The 20025-nt window shown below is 45.3% G+C and overlaps 1 protein-coding gene across 5 annotated transcripts in view; it reads right to left on the bottom strand.

The window, feature by feature from the left end:
- Positions 1-20025, bottom strand: part of LOC137416826 (rho GTPase-activating protein 15) — a 186635-nt gene extending 166610 nt beyond the window's left edge. For 2 of the 5 annotated variants that reach the window (XM_078781893.1, XM_078781895.1), the window contains exon 1: positions 19931-20025. The gene's annotated coding sequence lies outside the window, so the exon portion shown is untranslated. Of the gene's footprint in view, positions 1-19541; positions 19783-19930 lie in introns of those variants that run through there. The other 3 variants (XM_078781894.1, XM_078781897.1, XM_078781896.1) reach the window with 2 other exon arrangements.

Raw genomic sequence — 20025 nt, 5'->3', positions numbered from 1 at the left:
CATTGTCTGTTTGCTTCTGGCCTCCCACCCATGCGTATCATGGGTATCTCACTATTATTAATAATGTGTAACTTTCCTCACGTGAGAAAGGGAAGGAACAATTAGTTGTATATGGAACACAAATAAACGTCAACCACAATCACTAGCTGAAGTAATACATGGGAAAACATGGAAATACAGCACTGTACCTGGAGAAATACCTTGGCGATCACATTGGGGATTCGGCACACGGATGTTGAAATCGGCTCGGAAGGCACGTTGGTAAAAACCAAAGTGAAACTGTTTCTTCATTTAATACGCCTTTCAACGTTCTATTGTTTTATAATCGTTTCGATACAACATGTTTTTTAATACGCTGCTTACTTAAAACCATTTTTATATGACTTTACATCAGTGACAAAAAGCAAGTTGAAATGAAAAGGTAAGGGGGAGAAATTATACACACCGCCCAGATGACGGCAAATTAATGATCGAATATGACGAATGCCAAGAGTGGTACTGTTATGCACGATCGATCGATGCCTGCACGAACGATGGATCCATTGATAGCGCAGCGCGATCAGTCGATAGCGCAAATCCATCACTGGTGCATAATATATGCACAAGTAGCCTGCCCCATGTTTTTTTTTTTGTTTTTTTTTTTGTTTGTTTTTTTGTTTTTTTTTGTTTTTTGTATACAAGATCGAGGCTCATGAAAGAGCGAACATTAATCACACAGAAAAGACAAACAGACACACAAAACAAATAACATCGGGAGCGGTAGACAAGATGGGGAGAGAGGGGGAAGGACACAAACACAACATTTGAGAGCAGGGACCGAGAGACATGGAGACATCGAGAGAACTGTGGGAGGGAGAGGGCTTTGGGGGGAAGGCATGGGAAGGGGGGGGGGTGGGAGAGGTATAAAACATATGGACACTGCCAAGACTTCCAGGAAAGAAGTTGGAATTTCAAACAAGGTGGATCTGGGGTGAATTCGTGGGGGTAGAAAAGATCAAGGTTTTGGATGGGGGAAGATAAGAGATGGTGGTGAACAGCTGTTTTGAAGACCTGGAGGGAGGAGTGTGATTGAAGTGAGTGTGGGAGTTTGTTCCAGAGGCGGGAGAAAAGAGGAATGAAAGAGTGAAGGTGAGCAGAGAGCCGAGATTTCGGCAGTTTAACCATCAGAGGGTGGCTGGCAGATCTTGTGCGACCTGTAGGAATATTTGGGGGACAGAGCACAGAGAGAGCTGGGGGAGCAAGGCCGGAGAGGAGTCGGTAGAAGACAGAAATACCACCTACCTGCCTGCGGTGAGTGAGTGAAAGGCCCTCAGAGATAGCTTCATCGCGGGAGATTCCAATGATTCTGAAAGCTTTGGATTCAACAGCGTGAAGCCGAGCCAGGTGTGAGGCAGGAGCACCAGCCCATAGGGGAGAACAGTATTCCATTGAGCTGCGGATGAAAGCCTTGTATGTGGTGAGGAGCTCAGGTGTGCCTAGGAAGGACTTCGCACGACGGAGGATGCCCAGTCGGCGACTGGCTTTGGAGGCCAGCTTGGAAATGTGGTTTTCCCAAGAAAGATCATGGCAGATGGTGAGACCCAAAAGCTTGAGCGACAGAACTTCTTGGAGAGGATTGTTGAGAAAGTAGATGGGAGGGTTGTCCAGTCGATCTTTTCGGAGAGACATAGTAAGAGTGTGAGATTTGTCAGGATTGAAAGACATGTTCCACATGTTTGACCAGTCTGTGATTTTGTCCAGGTCTTCAGAGAGTGAGGAGGCTGCAGACTGCCGATCTGAGGGAAGAGGAATGGAGCGGCAGAGAGTGGAGTCATCAGCAAAGAGATACAGAGGATTTTCCAGAGAGTCGGAGAGATCATTGATAAAGACCAGAAAAAGCACAGGGCCCAGCACACTGCCTTGGGGAACTCCAGCCTGAACGGGAAGGGGAGATGAGAGAAATCCATTCAGGGCCACACGTTGACTACGACCAGAGAGGAAGTCCGCAAGCCATGCATGGAGATTTCCATGGATACCATAGGAGGAGAGTTTGGTGAGCAGAGCTGGGTGCCAGACCGTATCGAAGGCACGTGATATGTCAAGGGAGACAGCTCTGATTTCCTGTTTGGCATTGAGGACCTCCATCCATTGTTGAGACAGCAGAAGCAGCATGTCCAGAGTAGAGTGACCTGGTCTGAAACCAAATTGATGATCAGAGATCAAGCCATTGGAGAAGAGGAAAGATTTCATATCCGAAGCAATGATGGATTCCATGACTTTGCTGATAATTGGGAGCAGGCTGATTGGTCTGTCGTTGCAAGGATCTGTTTTTGCACCTTTTTTGTGTAAAGCGGTAATGTTTGCTGATTTCCAGGATGCTGGCAGATGACCTTGAGCAAAAGATAGGGTGAAAAGAACAGAGAGAGGGTGAGATAGAGCGGCAGAGCAGGATTTTAGGACCCGTGGGCTGATGCCATCTGGTCCAGTTGCAGAATCAGAGTCGAGGTTTGACAAAAACTCCTCCACCTTGTCAGGAGAGAAGGTCACAGAGTCCAGGAGCAGTTTGGTTCGACTGGGAAAGGTGGGAACAGAGAGAGATGGGTTTGGGACTAAGGATTTTGAGGCAAACACAGAGTTGAGGCATTCGGCTTTGTCAAGTGCGATGTCAACTGTGTGGCCATTTGAGGTAAGGGAGGGGATGGAGGGGGAACAAACACCAGAAACGGATTTGACCAGACGCCACTCAGGATTTGGAGGAAGGAGACAGGTTTGAGAGTTCATTCTTGAGTGAGGAGAGATAGTGCTTCCTGGCACTCCTGAGGGTAGACACACACTTGTTCCGAGCTTGGTGGAAGGAACTGAGATTTCCTTCAGTTGGATTAGCCTTCCAAGAGGCAAAGGCAAGTTGTTTCAGGGCAACTGCCTCACCACAAGATTCAGTGTACCATGGACAGGAGGAAGGGTAAGACAACTGAAGGCGAGATGGGATAAATCTGTGCATGAGAGAGATCAGTTTGCTTTGGAAGAATTCCCAGGAAGAATTGATGTCAGAGGCAGTGGAGATGGGAGACCAATCCAGACGATTGATGGGTGCTTGAAGACCGTCCCAGTCGGCCTGAGTGAAATGCCAGACTCGTCGACGCTGAGGAGGCTCTCTGAGAATGGCCAGAGAGATGTCCACTTTGACAAGCACATGATCAGAAGAACCGATTGGAGCAGAAGAAGAGCAGCAGACATTAGCAGGGAAGTTGGTCATAACCAAGTCTAGAAGAGAAGATACTCCATTGGCTGAGATCCGGGTTGGGAAATTGACAGATTGTGTCAATCCCAGTGAGTCACAGAAGTCCTTTGCTGAGGTGCCATGACTGGTGAGAGAGGAACCCACACCCAACCAGGTGGCATGATGACAATTGAAGTCACCACATATGAGGAAGAGAGAGTTGGGATGAGTGGATAGAAGTTGGTCCATGTTGTCAGACAGTGAAATGTAGATGGAGGCATCACTGTTTGGGGGACGGTACAGAACACATATGAACAAAAGGTGGGAGCGGAGAGGAAGCCGTAGCCAGAGGTACTCCTGGGGGTGAGGAGGAGAGAGGGCAGTGCAAGGAGAGTGAGGAAGAGAGTTTTTGATAAAGATAGCCACCCCACCACCAGGCCGAGGCTCAGGTCTATCATACCGGAGGAGGGAGTAACCAGGAAGAGATATTAAGGAATCAGAGACATCTTGAAGGAGGAAAGTCTCTGTTAAGCAGATCAAGTCTGGATTGTCAGAAGCAACCTGTATGGAGAGATCAGTCAGGTTTGAGCGAAGGCCCCGGATGTTTGAGGTCCATACCGTTAATGAAGAGAGAGGGGGAGCATCGGGTACAGGACAGGGGAGGGGAGGAGTAGGGTAAGATGAAGGATGAGAGGGGGAGGTAGGGAGAGCAGTTGTTAGTGTGTCAGCGATTGCAGAAGAGTTCCAAGAAAGGGAAGGATGACCAGGATGAAAGGTTTGAAGGTGAAGGGATGAGGCACAGTGAGGGGTTGTTTGAGGGGGGACAGAGGAAAGAAGAAGGTTGGGGGGGGTGGAGGTATGAGATAGAAGGGAGACGAAGTGGGGAGGAGGCAGCTTTGAGGAGGAGGGGAGAGGAGGGAGAATTGGAGAGGAATGGTATGGGGGGAGATTTGAATGGGAGGGGTTGGGGGGGAGTTTTGAAGGGGAGGAGTGAGGGGGGAGTTTAGGAGGGGAAGGGCAAGGGGGGAGTTCAGGAGTGGAAGGGCAAGGGGGGAGTTCAGGAGTGGAGGGGTAGGGGGGGAGTTTAAGAGTGGCGGGGCAAGGGGGGAGTTTAGGAGTGTAGGTGCAAGGGGAGGGATTTGGATGGGAGGGGCAAGAGGGGGGTTTAGAAAGTGGATGATTCATGAAAGACGAACATTGAAAACAAATTGGGTTTGTTGTGATTTTCAAGTTAGCAATCCGGTTCAGAATGATGGAGGAGGGATGGAATGAATGTGAATTTAGACCATGTAGTGAGGGAGACGTATAAGATATTGAATTTCTTTTTTTTGAGGTGGAATGAGTTGGAGAGGAAATTGAGAAAAGCCTTTTAAATAGGAAGAAAAACAGCGTGTTGTAAAATACCACTGAGTAAAACACTGAAGGGGAAAGGTTATACATATTTAAATAATATTTAAACAGAACCGTGAACAATCTTATGTGCACAAAAATACCAACGGGGGGAGAGCCGAGAGGGACCACCACGAGTCACGTGAAGGGCAAACGGTGGATGGCAAGGAGTTAATGGGGGCGGGGCGAACAGCACACCTGGACAGAAAATACAGGATGAGTCAACAGTACACGTGGAGAAAGGAAAATAAATGTTTTTGGTTTTTTGTTTGTTTGTTTGGTTTTTGGGAGTGGGGGGGGGGGGGAGGTGGGGATTTAGAACGTTAGACAGAGTATTATGTTCGGGGTAGAAGGGACAAAAACTAAGAGCCAAGCAAAACACGATTAAGATAACAAACACCGACGGGGGTACAACTACAAGGCCGCACACGAGGAGCAGAACACGATTAAATAATTACAAGTTACAGGAAATTCAAACCAAAAGTAACTATAATCAAAACAATAACGCATGGACGATAAAATAACGAGTTGAAATTTGACAATCTATCTGGGGAAATGGGGGAGAAACACGTGGTCGAAGAACGAACGAACGAACGAATAAGAATGAATAAACGAATGAGAACAGAGAAGGAAATGTTTTTTTTTTGGATTTTTTTGAGTTGTGATTTACACAAGGAAGAGGGCTATGGGGTGAAAAGATTGGGAAAACAGAGAACGAAAGTTATTGGATCACAAAAACACGGACCGCTGAGAGAAAAACAAAGCCTCAAGGTTGTACAGTGTTCACTGTACAACTACAAGGCCTCAAAACACGACCCGAAGCATCAAAACACAATAGCATCAAATAACAATGTACGAAGTGATTTTTGAAAAGCTTTGTAGAATTTGCAGTCAGCGGCCTGACCAGCAGGTTCAGGTAAGAATTGGGCCACTCAAATAAGCACTATTAGTTGCTGACCCAAACTTGAGAATAAAGAGCCCTGTGAAGAAGTGCACTACAAGAAGAAGCAACAGAAAAAAAACAAATTACAAAGAAGCAGAAAAGGTCTATTTTATGACTGGAATGCATCGTTTTTCCATTGTTGTTTTTAATTGTTTAAAAGGTGTTGTTTTTAAAAATGTTGTTTTTAATTATAATTTTCTTACCTCAGTTTACAAAACACATATAATTTTTTACCAAAGATACAATGTCTCAAAGTTGATCAAACTGACTTTTCATCTTTAATCACAATTCATCCTCTTGCTTTATTCAATAATTCAGTTACTAAATGCCCAGTGCTGTTTTCAAACCTTCTGTCAAAATGTTTTTTGAAGATGAATTTCGAATGACTCCACTTTCAACCACTTCGCATCTTTGTTTCCCAAGAGATGTCATCAAAAGAATCCCAGCCAATTCCAATTCAAAGTCATGCAAGCAGGGTTTGTCCAGAGACCTTCTAATCACGAACAACCTGCAACCTTTACAATACCCAAATGCATCAGGAAAAAAAAAGATTCTTGCACAACTGCTAATATTTACTAAAATAATCCACTGTAATGCAAGTCGTAAAATAATACAAAATAACTAAAAAATAAATCTATGTCAGCTCATAAAAAAAAAAACAGGAAATAAAAAATAAAGGCACAGAGCCGATGTGTATAATTATATATACCGTATATACACACATTATCTATCTATAATTCCATTAATCTCTGTGTGTATGTGTGTATGTGTGTATGCGACAACGATTTCTCGACAACTACCGGTCCGATATACTTGAAACTTGCCAGGTATATTGCTGGGGACCCGAGGATGTGCCTTTTCAAGGTTTGAAATTAATCGGACAAGTACTTACCGAGCTATGGCGATTTAGCCGTTCGCTTTGGCGTTGCGAATGGACCAAACCATTTCCTGTAAATAGAGGGGGGGGTTCTGTGGTCGTTGCGAATGGACCAAACCATTTCATGTAAATAGAGGGGGGGGATTGTCACTGTACTCGCAAGCCGTTCGCCGTTCGCTTTGGCGTTGCGAATGGACCAAACCATTTCATGTAAATAGAGGGGGGGGATATAATTTTAGATAGATATATAGTACGGGCATATATATAGTACGGGCATGCCCTAGTATTATATAAATTAAATACACACACACACACACACACACACACACACACACACACACACACACACACACACACACACACACACACACACACACACACACACACACACACACACACACACACACACACACACACACACACACACACACACACACACACACACACACACACACACACACACACACACACACACACACACTCCTTTTTTCATCTACAGATGCATATGTTTGACGAAGCAGTTTCTTGGCTAATGGGCACAATCCTGGACCAGTTGCCACTCCGACGCAGGACACTCGAATGGCTCATTCATCCCATTAAGCTGGTACTCATTTTGCCGACCTCGGAAGGATGACAAACTGAGTCATCCCACCTGGTGTTAATTCAATGACGTGACAGGAGCGTGAGCTCAGGACCTTGCATTTTTAAGCCAGCAACCTTAACTGTTAAGCCAATACCAGGCCATATGCACTTACATAGTCGTGTCAAAAAATACTGGCACCCTTGCACTTTTTTCAAATAACTCACAATGTTTTCGAAAAAGAGGTTTAAATTGAGAAAAGTATTTGGTCTCCACAATTCTTTATTTCACTGTTAACATTACAGAACCTTTGTTTTTGATTTAGAACTTAACATATCCTTTTAAATCAGAAAATAAAAAAGAAACGGCATTGGCAAACTTATTGACACCATAGACTTAATATTTGGTAGCACAACCTTTGGACAAAATAACTGCAGTCAAGCACTTCCTAAAGCCATGAATGAGCTTCCTCCAACTCTCTACTGGCAGTTTGGCCCAATCTTCTACAAACTGCTCCAGTTCTCCCAGATTTGAAGGGTGCCTTCTCCCAACTGCTGTTTTCAGATCTCCCCACAGGTGATCAATGAGATTTAGATCTGGACTCATTGCTGGCCACTTCAGAACAGTCCAGCGTTTTGTCTTGAACCATTCCTGGGTGCTTTTTAAAGTGTGTTTGGGGTCATTGTCCTGCTACCAGACCCATTATCGTCGACAGGGACCCAGCTTCCTGACAATGGGTTGAACATTGCGCTCCAAAATGACTTTGTAATCTCCTGATTTCATGATGCCATGCACACATTCAAGGCACCCAGTGCCAGAGGCAGCACAGCAACCCCAAAACATCACTGAACCTCTTCCATGTTTGAATGGAGGTAAGATGTTCTTTTATTTGAAGGCTTCATTTTGTTTTCTGTAAACATAGAGATGATGTCCTTTACGAGAAAGCTCTAATTTGGTCTCATCTGTCCACAGGACATTCTACCAGAAGGATTTTGGCTTGTTCATGTATGTTTTGGCAAACACCAGTCGGGCTTTCTTACGTCTCTCTCTCAGCAGTGGGGTCCTCCATGGTCTCCTACCATAGAACCACCTTTCATTGAGATGGAGACGGATGGTGCGAGTTGAAACTGTCGTACCTTATGTCTGAAGGTCAGCTTGAATCTGTTTGGCAGTTGATCGAGGTGCTTTCTCCACCGTTCGAACAATCCTTCACTGAAATATTCGATCAAGTTTTCTCTTGCGGCCACGTCCAGGGAGGTTGGCTACAGTGTCATGGGCCTTAAACTTCTGATAATTGTGTACGGTGGACACAGGAACATCAAGGTCTCTGGAGATGGACTTGTAGCCTTGAGATTGTTCATACTTGGCCACAATCTTGTGTTTGACCTCCTCAGACAATTCTCTGGTTTTCTTTCTTTTCTCCATGCTCATTGCGGAACACACAGCAAAACAAAACAGCAGAATGACTCCTTTTCTCTATTCAAACTGGTTGAATGAGTGATTTTTATATTGCAGGCACCTGCAACTCACCACAGGTGAGTTCAATTCCAAAGTAAAGGAGAATCACCTGCTTGAAATCTAATTATTTCTAACAATTTCCAAAATATACCAATAATATTGTCCGGGCCATTTTAGGATTTCTGTGTGGAATAAGCTAAGATTTAGTAATTTTTTTCAGCTTTTTTGGTTTTGTTCCACTGCAAACCAAAGAAATACATATGTGGATACCAAAATATATTTTTTATTTCAACAGTTTTTTGGAAGAAATAATGGTGCATTATTTGAAAAATGTGCAAGAGTACCAATATGTTTGGCCACGACAGTACATACATACAGAAGATACAAACACGCACAAACAAACAAAATCCATCAATGCCACATATCCTTACATATTGTTGCGGATATGAGGACTGTATATTTTTTTGATTGTGTGCTTTATTATTATTATTATTGTTTATTCTGCGCCCCCTGCCTCCGGAGCTGTGTAAAGGTAAAAGGGCATCCCATAATTAGTCCACAAGCATACACGTCAGCCAATAATAGAATACCCCTGTTCGATAGTTATATCTTATTCTGTGTTTTAGGGTAAGGCTGTGTCTCCCATTAATTGAAGTACTCCATTGCACCAGTGAAAGAGAATAGATCCCCTTTCATTCCCATCCCCAAAATCTCCATTTCCTTTCACAACCCCTTTCGTCATTGCCAAGCCTCGATTGCCAATTACATCCCCTCCAAAACCACCATTGAACATGTGCTCGGGTCGGGGAAGAGGGGCGTGCCCGCCTGTCGTCATCAAGGGCGGAGCCAGAGGGTCGCGTGACCAACCAGGGCCGAGGTGAGCACACCGATGGGCGTGTCCTGAAGGCCGGCGGCTTGATCGCCGGAGGCGCTATAAAGGCGCGCGCGCAAGAAGCGTGGAGTGGTCGGTGGTGAGGAGTGAGTGGACCAAGAGAGAGAAAGAGTGGTTGGACCAAGAAAGAGAAAGAGTGGTTTGACCAAGAGAGAAAGAGTGGTTGGACAGGGAGACGTGCAAGAGTGTTGTTGAGTTGAGGGTTTGGACCAGACGAGTCAGACGAGTCCTGGCAAAGCAAGCGGCGGCCACAGCAGCAACAACACCCAACAGCCGCTTGGGGCCTGGACGGCGGTTTTGAGCAGGGCCGCGAAGGAACGGCGGCTGCTAAACGCGCCGATCGTGCTGCAGGACCCCCTTGGACCTTCCTCTCCCTCCAGCCATCCACCTCCTGCCTTTCCACCCTTCTTGTGTACGTGAGTTTGTTCTGTGTGTCTTGTCCCTGGGTATTTAATTAAGTCTGTATAAGCTAGTATTTGCACTGTGTCACCTGCGTCTTATGTGTTGTAAATAAACGTGACTGCTTTCTTTTTGCTTGTGTGTATAATAAATCCAATTACTCTTCTGTCCGTCTTCTCGTCTTATTCCTTTTCCTCTTTGCATTTCGTCGTTTTAGTCTTTTCCAGATTGGGCAGCTGCGGTGCGATACGGCCAAAGTTCTGGGTGAATCGGGTGAGTCGGGGAACAACTGTTCGGTCGCGGAGCCTTCGCTCGGCAAACAACATCCTAAACCGCGATCAGTAACAATATTATTGTTCTGTCCAAGCATTGTAGCCTGATGACATTCAGTCACCAAATCAAGCAAACCAGCAATGAGAAAACTGGGAATGCAACATGACCCAATTCATTATTGTAACACTTTTAGTAAGTACCCCGAGGCAATCCCACTGCCCACATAGCCAACTAAAAAGGAAACTTGAATGCAGATACCTGAACAGCTTTATCAGAATCTCTGCCTTTTTGAATCAATATGCATGGAAAGCGAGGAGTTTTTATTTTTGAACCATCCCTGATCAGTTGAAATGTCGAGCTTACACCAATCTTTCGATTAGGTATGAGTACATTTACAACTAGAACGGCACTCTGTTGAGTGCATAATCTAAACTCACGCATTCATTCTGAACAAAAATAGCATCGTTAACTGCACACGCTGCTGTTATGGTCCACTGCCATTATGGTCCACTGCTATTATGGTCCATATACCCGTATCATCCATGCACCCTATTATGTCACACAGTTTATTGGCATGGGTTATATTTATGAACATCATAAATTTAATTCTTCAATCACATCTTCACAGGATTCTTCAACCCTGGTGTTGGGCTAGCGGCTAGGGTGCCGGCTTAGGATCCTAGGATCCTGGGTTCGAATCCCGGTCGATCGCTGAATTAACGCCAGGGGGGTTGACTCAGCCTGTCATCCTTCCGAGGTCGGCTAATTGAGTACCAGTTCACTGGTAATTCCCTGTTTGTCGTTAAAGGCGTCAAAAAGGGTTGGCGTCAGGAAGGGCATCCGGCCGTAAAACATTGCTTCAAAAAGGGGACCAAAAAACAACAACAACCACGGTTCCCGAAAAAGGCCAACCCCCGCTTTGCGGGGAAAAATGGCCTCTAAAGGTGGTTATTTTATGTATTATTAATCACATCATGTCATAGATCAGATAATATGAAATTTCAGATTTATTGGACGAGGATTTCAATTCAACAAATTATGGTTGGAACACCACTTCACCAATGATTTCATCGTGATCACCCTATGTACCCCATTGGGAGTTGATGACATTTTTCGAGTTTCAATTTTTTTTTCATTGAGTAGTTTCGGAGAAAATGATGTCAAACCTTTAATCCTATAAAATAAAAGAAAGCATTCTTCTATAAAAGAATGCTTTCGACTTGCTCACCAAATCTATTCATTCCAAAAAAAAATTCCATCTCTTACAGTGCATCTTTCATTCATTCCCTAAACTCTCCAGAACTCCACCCATCCTTCAGCATCCTCAAATGTATTTTTGACTCGAATGTCTCAAGAAACTCATTTTGCAATAAATATTCGTTTCCCATTAATCGTATTAATAATCGAACCCATAATCGATTAATCGTACACAAATTCATCGTACATTCCCCCCCCCCCCCCCCCCCCGTTCTGTATCCGATACTCCCCCTTCCTCTTCCTTAACAGTATGGACCTCAAACATCCGGGGCCTTCGCTCAAACTTAACTGATCTCTCCATACAGGTTGCTTCTGACAAACCAGCCGTGATCTGCTTAACAGAAACTTTCCTCCTTCATGATGTCTCCGATTCCTTGGTATCTTTCCCAGGTTACTCCCTCCTCCGGTATGATAGACCTGAGCCTCGTCCTGGAGGTGGGGTTGCTATCTTTATAAAAAAAACCTCTTCCTCACTCGGCCCTGCACTGCCCTCTCTCCACCTCACCCCCAGGAATACCTTTGGCTACGGCTTCCCCTTCGCTCCCACCTTTTATTCATATGTGTGTTGTACCGTCCACCAAACAGTGATGACTCCATCTACATCTCGCTGTCTGATAATATGGACCAACTTCTATCTACCCATCCCAACTCTCTCTTCCTCATATGTGGTGATTTCAACTGTCACCATGCCAGTTGGCTGGGGGTGGGTACCTCTCTCACCAGCCATGGCTCTTCAGCAAAGGACTTCTGTGACTCACAGGGACTGACACAATGTCAATTTCCCAACCCGGATCTCAGTTAACAGAGCATCTTCTCTTCTGGACTTGGTTATGACTAACTTCCCTGAAAATGTCTGCTGCTCATCTGCTCCAATCGGCACTTCTGATCATGTGCTTGTGTTACGGATTTATGTGAATTACTATTCAGATCTTTGCTTATTAATGTGTAGTCGATTAAAGGTTGTTGTGATTAAAGGGTCAGGAGCCCTTCTGGGGAAAAGGAGACCGGAAACGGAAGAAGAAAAGACACGAGGTCCGGGAGAAGCGGCGATTCTCTTCTTCTTCCTCGCCCAGTGCCGAGAAGAGCGGTATCGATATTGAGCAGCATGGGGAAAGCTGCGTTTAAAAGCCCGTCTGGCGAGAGGAGTTACCGGGACGTGTAACTACCCATTTACACGTCAAGTCGCCGTGGGTTCGTGCACGGAACCAAGCGTCCGGCACAGTTCGCCTCACCGTCTACAAGGACGCGCACGGCAGGCGCCTTGGGCCTCGCACGCTTTGCGAGCCCCAAAGCCGCGATCACGAGCACCGACCTCGGTGGGCTGCCGAGGAGGTGTCCGCGGCAGCAGCTGTTCCCGGTACGGGACGTGCATGGTGGAAGCACGTCAGGAAGGGTCCGTTCAACCGCCCACGTGCGGAGATCGAACTACAGGAGTACGGAGACATTGTGAGAGACATTGACCATGGAGGGAGTCGGGAGTGGGGCTCACGTGAGGAATGTATAAGATGGCCATCTTAGAGCTATTGTAGATGAGTTTACATCTTAGTAATGTTGTTGATTGAGCGTTGATTATTGTTGATTGATTGGGAATACATTATCCGTTAATCCGGATCCTTGGTGTAGGGGTTTCCTATTGACTTGAATTGTTTCTGTCTTTCATATTGATTGTGTTGCGAAAGCGTATAAATCATATATCTTTCTGGCGGGGTGCCTCCCACGGTCCGGGGGTCACCGAGACCAGGTAGTTACCGGGAGGACCACGTAACACTTGTTAAAGTGGACATCTCTCTGACCATTCTCAGAGAGCCTCCTCAGCGTCGACGAGTCTGGCATTTCACTCAGGCCAACTGGCACGGTCTTCAAGCAGCCATCAATCATCTGGACTGGTCTCCCATCTCTACTGCCTCTGACATCAACTCATCCTGGGAATTCTTCCAAAGTAAATTGCTCTCTCACATGCACAGATTTATCCCATCTCGTCTTCAGTTGTCATACCCTTCCTCCCGTCCATAGTACACGGAATCTTGTGGTGAGGCTATTGCCCAGAAACAACTTGCTTTCGTCTCCTGGAAAGCAAATCCAACGGAAGGCAATCTCATTTCCTTTCACAAAGCCCGAAACAAGTGTGTGTCCACCCTCAGGAGAGCCAGGAAACAATATCTCTCCGTTCTCAGGACCAACAACAAACAACCTCCTCTGTGTGTGTGTGTGTGTTGTTGTCTCAGGACTGAACTCTTATCTGTCTCCCTCTTCCAAATCCTGGTGGCGTCTGGTCAAATCTGTTTCTGGTGTTTGTTCCCCCTCCATCCCCTCCCTCACCTCAAATGGCCACACAGCTGACTCAGCACGTGAAAAAGCTGAATGCCTCAACTCTGTGTTTGCCTCTAAATCTTGTGTCCCAAACCCATCCCTCTCTGTACCCACCGTACCCAGTCGTACCCAGCTGCTCCTGGACTCTGTGTCCTTTCCTCCTGACAAGGTGGAGAAGTTTCTGTCAAACCTCGACTCTGATTCTGCAACTGGACCTGACGGCATCAGCCCACGGGTCCTAAAATCATGTTCTTCCGCTCTTTCACTCCCTCTCTGTTCTCTTCACCCTCTCTTTTGCTCAAGGTCATCTTCCATCTGCTTGGAAATCTGCCAACATCACTGCTTTGTACAAAAAAGGTGCAAAAACAGATCCCAGCAACGACAGACCAATCAGCCTTCTCCAAATTTTCAGCAAAGTCATGGAATCCATCATTGCTTCAGATATGAAATCTTTCCTCTTCTCCAATGGCTTGATCTCTGATCATCAATTTGGTTTCAGACCTGGACACTCTACTCTGGACATGCTGCTTCTGCTTTCTCAACAATGGATGGAGGTCCTCAATGCCAAACAGGAAATTAGAGCAGTCTCCCTTGACATATCACGTGCCTTCGATACGGTCTGGCACCCCGCTCTGCTCACCAAACTCTCCTCTTTTGGTATCCATGGAAATCTCCACGCATGGCTGGCGGACTTCCTCTCTAGTCGTAGTCAACGTGTGGCCCTGAATGGGTTTCTCTCATCTCCTCTTCCTGTTCAGGCTGGAGTTCCCCAAGGCAGTGTTCTGGGCCCTGTGCTTTTTCTGGTCTTCATCAATGATCTCTCTGACTCTCTTGAAAATCCTCTCTATCTCTTTGCTGATGACTCTACTCTCTGTCGCTCCATTCTTCATCCCTCAGATCGGCAGTCTGCAGCCTCCTCACTCTCTGCAGACCTGGACAAAATCACAGACTGGGCAAACAAGTGGAACATGTCTTTCAATCCTGACAAATCTCACACTCTTACGATGTCTCTCCGAAAAGACCGACTGGACAACCCTCCCATCCACTTTCTGAATAATCCTCTCCAAGAAGTTCTGTCACTCAAGCTTTTGGGTCTCACTATCTGCCATGATCTTTCCTGGGAAAACCACATTTCAAATCTGGCCTCCAAAGCCAGTCGCCGACTGGGCATCCTCCGTCGTGCGAAGTCCTTCCTTGGCACACCTGAGCTCCTCACCACATACAAGGCTTTCATCCGCAGCTCAATGGAATACTGCTCTCCCCTCTGGGCTGGTGCTCCTGCCTCACACCTAGCTCGTCTTCACGCTGTTGAAACCAAAGCATTCAGAATCATTGGAATCTCCCACGATGAAGCTAACTCCAAGGGCCTCTCACTCACTCACCGCAGGCAGGTTGGTGGTCTTTCCGCCTTCTACCGACTCCTCTCTGCCTTGCCCCCCCCCCCCCCAGCTCTCTCTGGGCTCTATCCCGCAAATATTCCTACAGGTCGCACAAGATCTGCCTGCAACCCTCTTATGGTTAAACTGCCAAAATCAAGACTCTCTGTTCACCTTCACTCCTTCATTCCTCTTTTCTCCCGCCTCTGGAACAAACTCCTTCACTCTCTTCAATCCCACTCCACCCTCCAAGTCTTTAAAACAGCTGTTCACCACCATCTCTTATCTTCCCCCATCCAAAACCTTGATCTTTTCTACCCCGCTAATTTCACCCCAATTCCACTTTTTGAAATACCAACTTCTGTCCAGGAAGTCCTTGGTGTCCTTGTGTTTTATACTTCTCCCTCCCCCCCCCCCCCCCTTCCCATGCCTCCTCCCCCCGGGCCCTCTCCCTTCCACACATCTCCCTGCTCTCGGATGTTGTGTTTGTGTGCTTCCCCTTCTCCCCATCTTGACTTCCGCTCCCTCTTTTTGGGTATTTTGTTTGTCTGGTTGATTTGTTTGTGAAGTAAATGTTAGCTCTTTCACGAGCCTCGATTCAGTATACAAAAAATAAAAAAATAAAATAAAATTAAAAAATCCAATATTGCTGCCATAACATGTGACCTATGATGTCAGAGTTAACAACACAATATTATCTGTGGAGAGTCCCTCATATGTTTAACGTTCCATATTGATTGGACAAGCGGTTGCAGAGAAAACAATTTTAAAGCGAAAATATATAGACGTGGACACGGACACACACACAAAATAGAAGGGAAATGCAATAAAGAATTTAGTAGATTGGGGATAGACAAATAAGGCTCATTGGAATGGCTAAGAAGAAGTCAGCTCAACTGGGACTGCAAACGAATCATAATAAATGCCGAAGATCAAGGACACTACACCAATGGATTTAAAAAGACGGCGGGACTGAGCCAAACGGACAGGTGCAGCTTCTGCAAGACAGAAACAGTAAGTCGTCACCTGCTTCCGGGATGCAAAAAAATTTCATAATACTCGGGACCAAAAAGGAAAAGACAGCATTGCTGATCAAGATATCAGTATCCAGTGATTTTGGCCTAAGCAATGCAGAAATCAAGAAAATGACCAAATACAAAGCCCTCAAAAATGATGTCAAGAGATCTTTGAAGCTGAAGATCATCAAAATTGTACGAGTGATCATTGGAGCAACAGGAATGATAAAGAAACTCACTGAGATTTTACAAACCATCCCTGGGAATATTACCACAAATGAACAACAACTGGAGGAGTGCTGTTCAGTGATGATCCTGTAAAGAGCCCTTGGAACAAAACTCTGAAAAAGTTGAACAGCCTGGTCCATGAACTGTGATCTCTCACCGAAGAGGAGGTGGATACTTTGGGTCCTGGGAGGACTTCATTCCATCTCTTGATATCCGCAAATGAAGATAAAAACGAATGACTGACACACACACATCCCCACCAGGTTGAGACTAATAAAACACAAATGAGAAATTGTGCACCATGGGGAATATATATATATATATATATATATATAAATAACTAAATAAATATATAGATATATATATATAAATAAATATATATATATATATACATACATATATATATGTATATATGTATATATATACATACATACATACATACCCTTCAATAACGTGGGGTGCATAAATGTCTCACCTGAAATGAGCAATTTCCTTTGGAGTGTGTATTGATAGAAATGGGAATTCAGTGTAAATATTCAGTGAGCATATGTCGCAATTCTTTCCAACGTCTTTCCTGGAAGTCCTTGCAGTGTCCATATGTTTTATACCTCTCCCACCTCCCCCCAAGTCCTCTCCCTCCCACAGTTCTCTCGATGTCCCTGCTCTCAAATGTTGTGTTTGTGTCCTTCCGCCTCTCCCCATCTTGTCTACCGCTCCTCTTATTTTGGGTTTTATGTGTCGGTTTGACTTTTTGTGCGATTAATGTCAGCTCTTCCACGAGCCTCGATCTTGTATACTACAGAAAAAATAAAAATAAAAAAAATAAAAAAAGGTGCAGCTGGTAACCTCGACAACCTCGTTCCATTCTATCAGCTAAGATTTCCAATCCATGCTTGTTGTACCTCCGAAGCTCTGCTCGGGAGTGAAGGTGATATTATGAAAGCTCAGCTGGGAAACGGGTTTAGGCATGTTTTGGGCCTACAGCCTGATGGAAGATATATATTGTTATGAATTTGGGTAGAGGAATATCTAGAGCCAGGTAGATCTGTATAGGTAGGGAACTCATTGTCGTGATAGGGAATCTATATGCAATAAGTTCTGTGTGCAGCCCGGATGTCGGTATAAGTGCGTATTTGTGACCCCGCCACAAGGGGGTGGGGCGTGCTAAATAGTACAGGGATTATGGATAACATTCCCTCGTTTGTCGGTTCCCTCTGTCACCAGTCCAGTGTCCATTATGGCAACACACTCACATAGACACTAGATAGATCCCTTAGTGCACCACAGTAAATAATTCCCCTCCCTTACAAAAAGACTTACAGGAAAGACAAGCAGGAAGCGGCCGCGTACAACACCAGCGTGGGCGTCAAACATCGTGTGAGGCAAGCTATAACCACGCCCAGGGAACGTGTGATTGATCGAGGGGAAGGCGCGATGGTTGAGGCGGAAGGCGCGAACATTCGGCCAATCAGGGCGGAAGGCACGAAGACACGACTTAGAAACAGGTTGCCGGTTGGAGGAAGAGCACCGGTGACGGTGACGTCGGAAGGCGGGAAAGGTCACGAAGAATCGAACTCTGATTGGTAACACGCCAGAACTGACGTCACACCGCGTGACAAAACAGCTCGTTCACGGGCATTTCGCCCCTTCGTGTTAGAGATCGCTCTCTCTGCGCTGGACTCTTGGAGATCACTCTTCGCTCTTGATTCGTGAGGCAGCTCTGAGTTTGAGGCTCTTCGTTCTGGGTTCAGTGCTTGTGCTTCGCGTGTTCGGTGATCGGCTTGGCTGGTTCTTCTTCCCTGCGTTCCTCCCTGGTGGTCGTTGGCGTCGTCCCTGAATCTTCGTGGTGCTTTTGAATATTTGTGGTGCTTTTGAATCTTTGTGGTGCTTTTGAATCTTCGTGGTGCTTTTGGTGCTTTTGTCTTTTGAATCTTTGTGGTGCTTTTGGTGCTGTGAACGAACGGGACCTCGTGTGCGACCGACGAGGGGTGCATCGAGGCCTGCTTCCTGCCGACATCGGAGCCACGGCGGGCTTGTACGCATGGAGCTGTCGATTCCTGACGACGCTACACCATACAGACAGATAAGCTCGCACGCAGGAACGCACTACACGACGATTCTTTTATTTATTAATTCATTTCCTTCGTCCTGTATATGAAGTCTATGTGCGGGATCCCGATCTGGGAACATTATTTATTTACTGTCGCGTTTCCTTGTGCTCGGGTTCCTTTCAATAAACGTGTTTCTTTTTGTACATTGAATTGGGGTTTCGTTCGTGAGTTACTTTCCTCCAGGATCGGAGCTGCCGTCGGGTCGCTACAGGTAAGCGCTTGCCGCTTCTTCCTCTTCCTTCTTCCCTCCCGCGTTTTTCTAGTCGAATCCGAATTGATCGTCGCCTCAGTTAAAGCCCGTTCGGTCATCCGCGATCCTGCGGTATTAATCGAGGGATTCGTGCGACAATATACATATACCCTAACTGTTAAGCCAACACCAGGCTTACATACACATTACATGCATACATACACATTACATGCATACATACATACATACATATGCATACATACATACACATTACATGCATACGTACATACACATTACATGCATACGTACATACACATTACATGCATACATACATACACATTACATGCATACATACATACACATTACATGCATACATACATACACATTACATGCATGTACATATTACATATTACATGTATGTACATATTACATACATACATACATATTACATGCTGCATTGCTGCTGCATACATACATACATACACACATACACACACATTACATGCATACATACAATTACATGCATACATACATACCTGACGTGTTACAACAGTCATATGAGCACATCACATTGTGATAATTGAACATTAATGTTGAAGGATGCTAGGATCTTAAAAGACAAAAGTTAAAATGAATGCTGCCCATCTGTGAAGGATAAATAGAAAAGACAAATACTATTATTTATGTTATTACATCATTATTTGTATTAAAAAGTTAAATACCTGAAGAGTAAAGACGAAAGTATACAAAGTTGGTGTACGATTGCATTTCACCAACTTTATGAACTTATGGCACAAACTCCCGTTACACATAATCCGTGAGTTATTCGCTCATCATTCGCTACACCCAAAGTGACAATTCTCTTACCCAACCGGTTTCTTTTTTTTGTTTTTGTTTTTTACACCCTTATTTTTGTTTCTCTGTTTGTCAAGCGACTCGCCTGGAAAAGCACAAAAAATGTCACGTAAACAGACATTAGAATATGCAGGTAAGCTCGAACAAAATGCATGCTTGTGATAAAACAAGTGCGGACAGGTACATACACGCAACGCTGTGCAGGTGAACGGGTTTGCCTTCCTTGTACAGTACAGTACAGTACAGTACACGCCAACCCAGCGAAACTGAAGAGATTCCCAACTTGGTAAACTTCAACCTTCCTGCTACCATTTCCACCTGGACTGATCGTGCACGAGCAGGTGTACAGACCTGCCACGTCATGCAGCTTATCCACGAACAGAAGTAGGCCTACAAGTACGTCGGACAGTCTAGAATGAGACAGTCGGAAGAACCTAAAATAAAAACAAATCTATTTAAATACTTTTTACCATTTAAGTAAACAATTCCAGCGTTACTTTTCTCTCGGCCGCACGCGAGGTCTCAGCCAACGGCAGGTGACGCACACAACGCATTGAAGCCCCTCGTAAAAACGTACCTGGAATTGACTTACACTCACAGGTGGTCCCTGCGGCCTCGAGCCAGGCCGAGGCGCGCCTATGGACTTTAACCCGGTAATTGTAGATGTTACGC

Source organism: Myxine glutinosa, chromosome 7 (assembly GCF_964187855.1).
Source record: "Myxine glutinosa chromosome 7, kmMyxGlut1.1, whole genome shotgun sequence".
In the NCBI taxonomy this organism is placed as follows: Eukaryota; Metazoa; Chordata; class Myxini; order Myxiniformes; family Myxinidae; genus Myxine; species Myxine glutinosa.
Note: the sequence above shows the minus strand (reverse complement) of the source record. Positions and strands in the feature narration are given on the sequence as shown.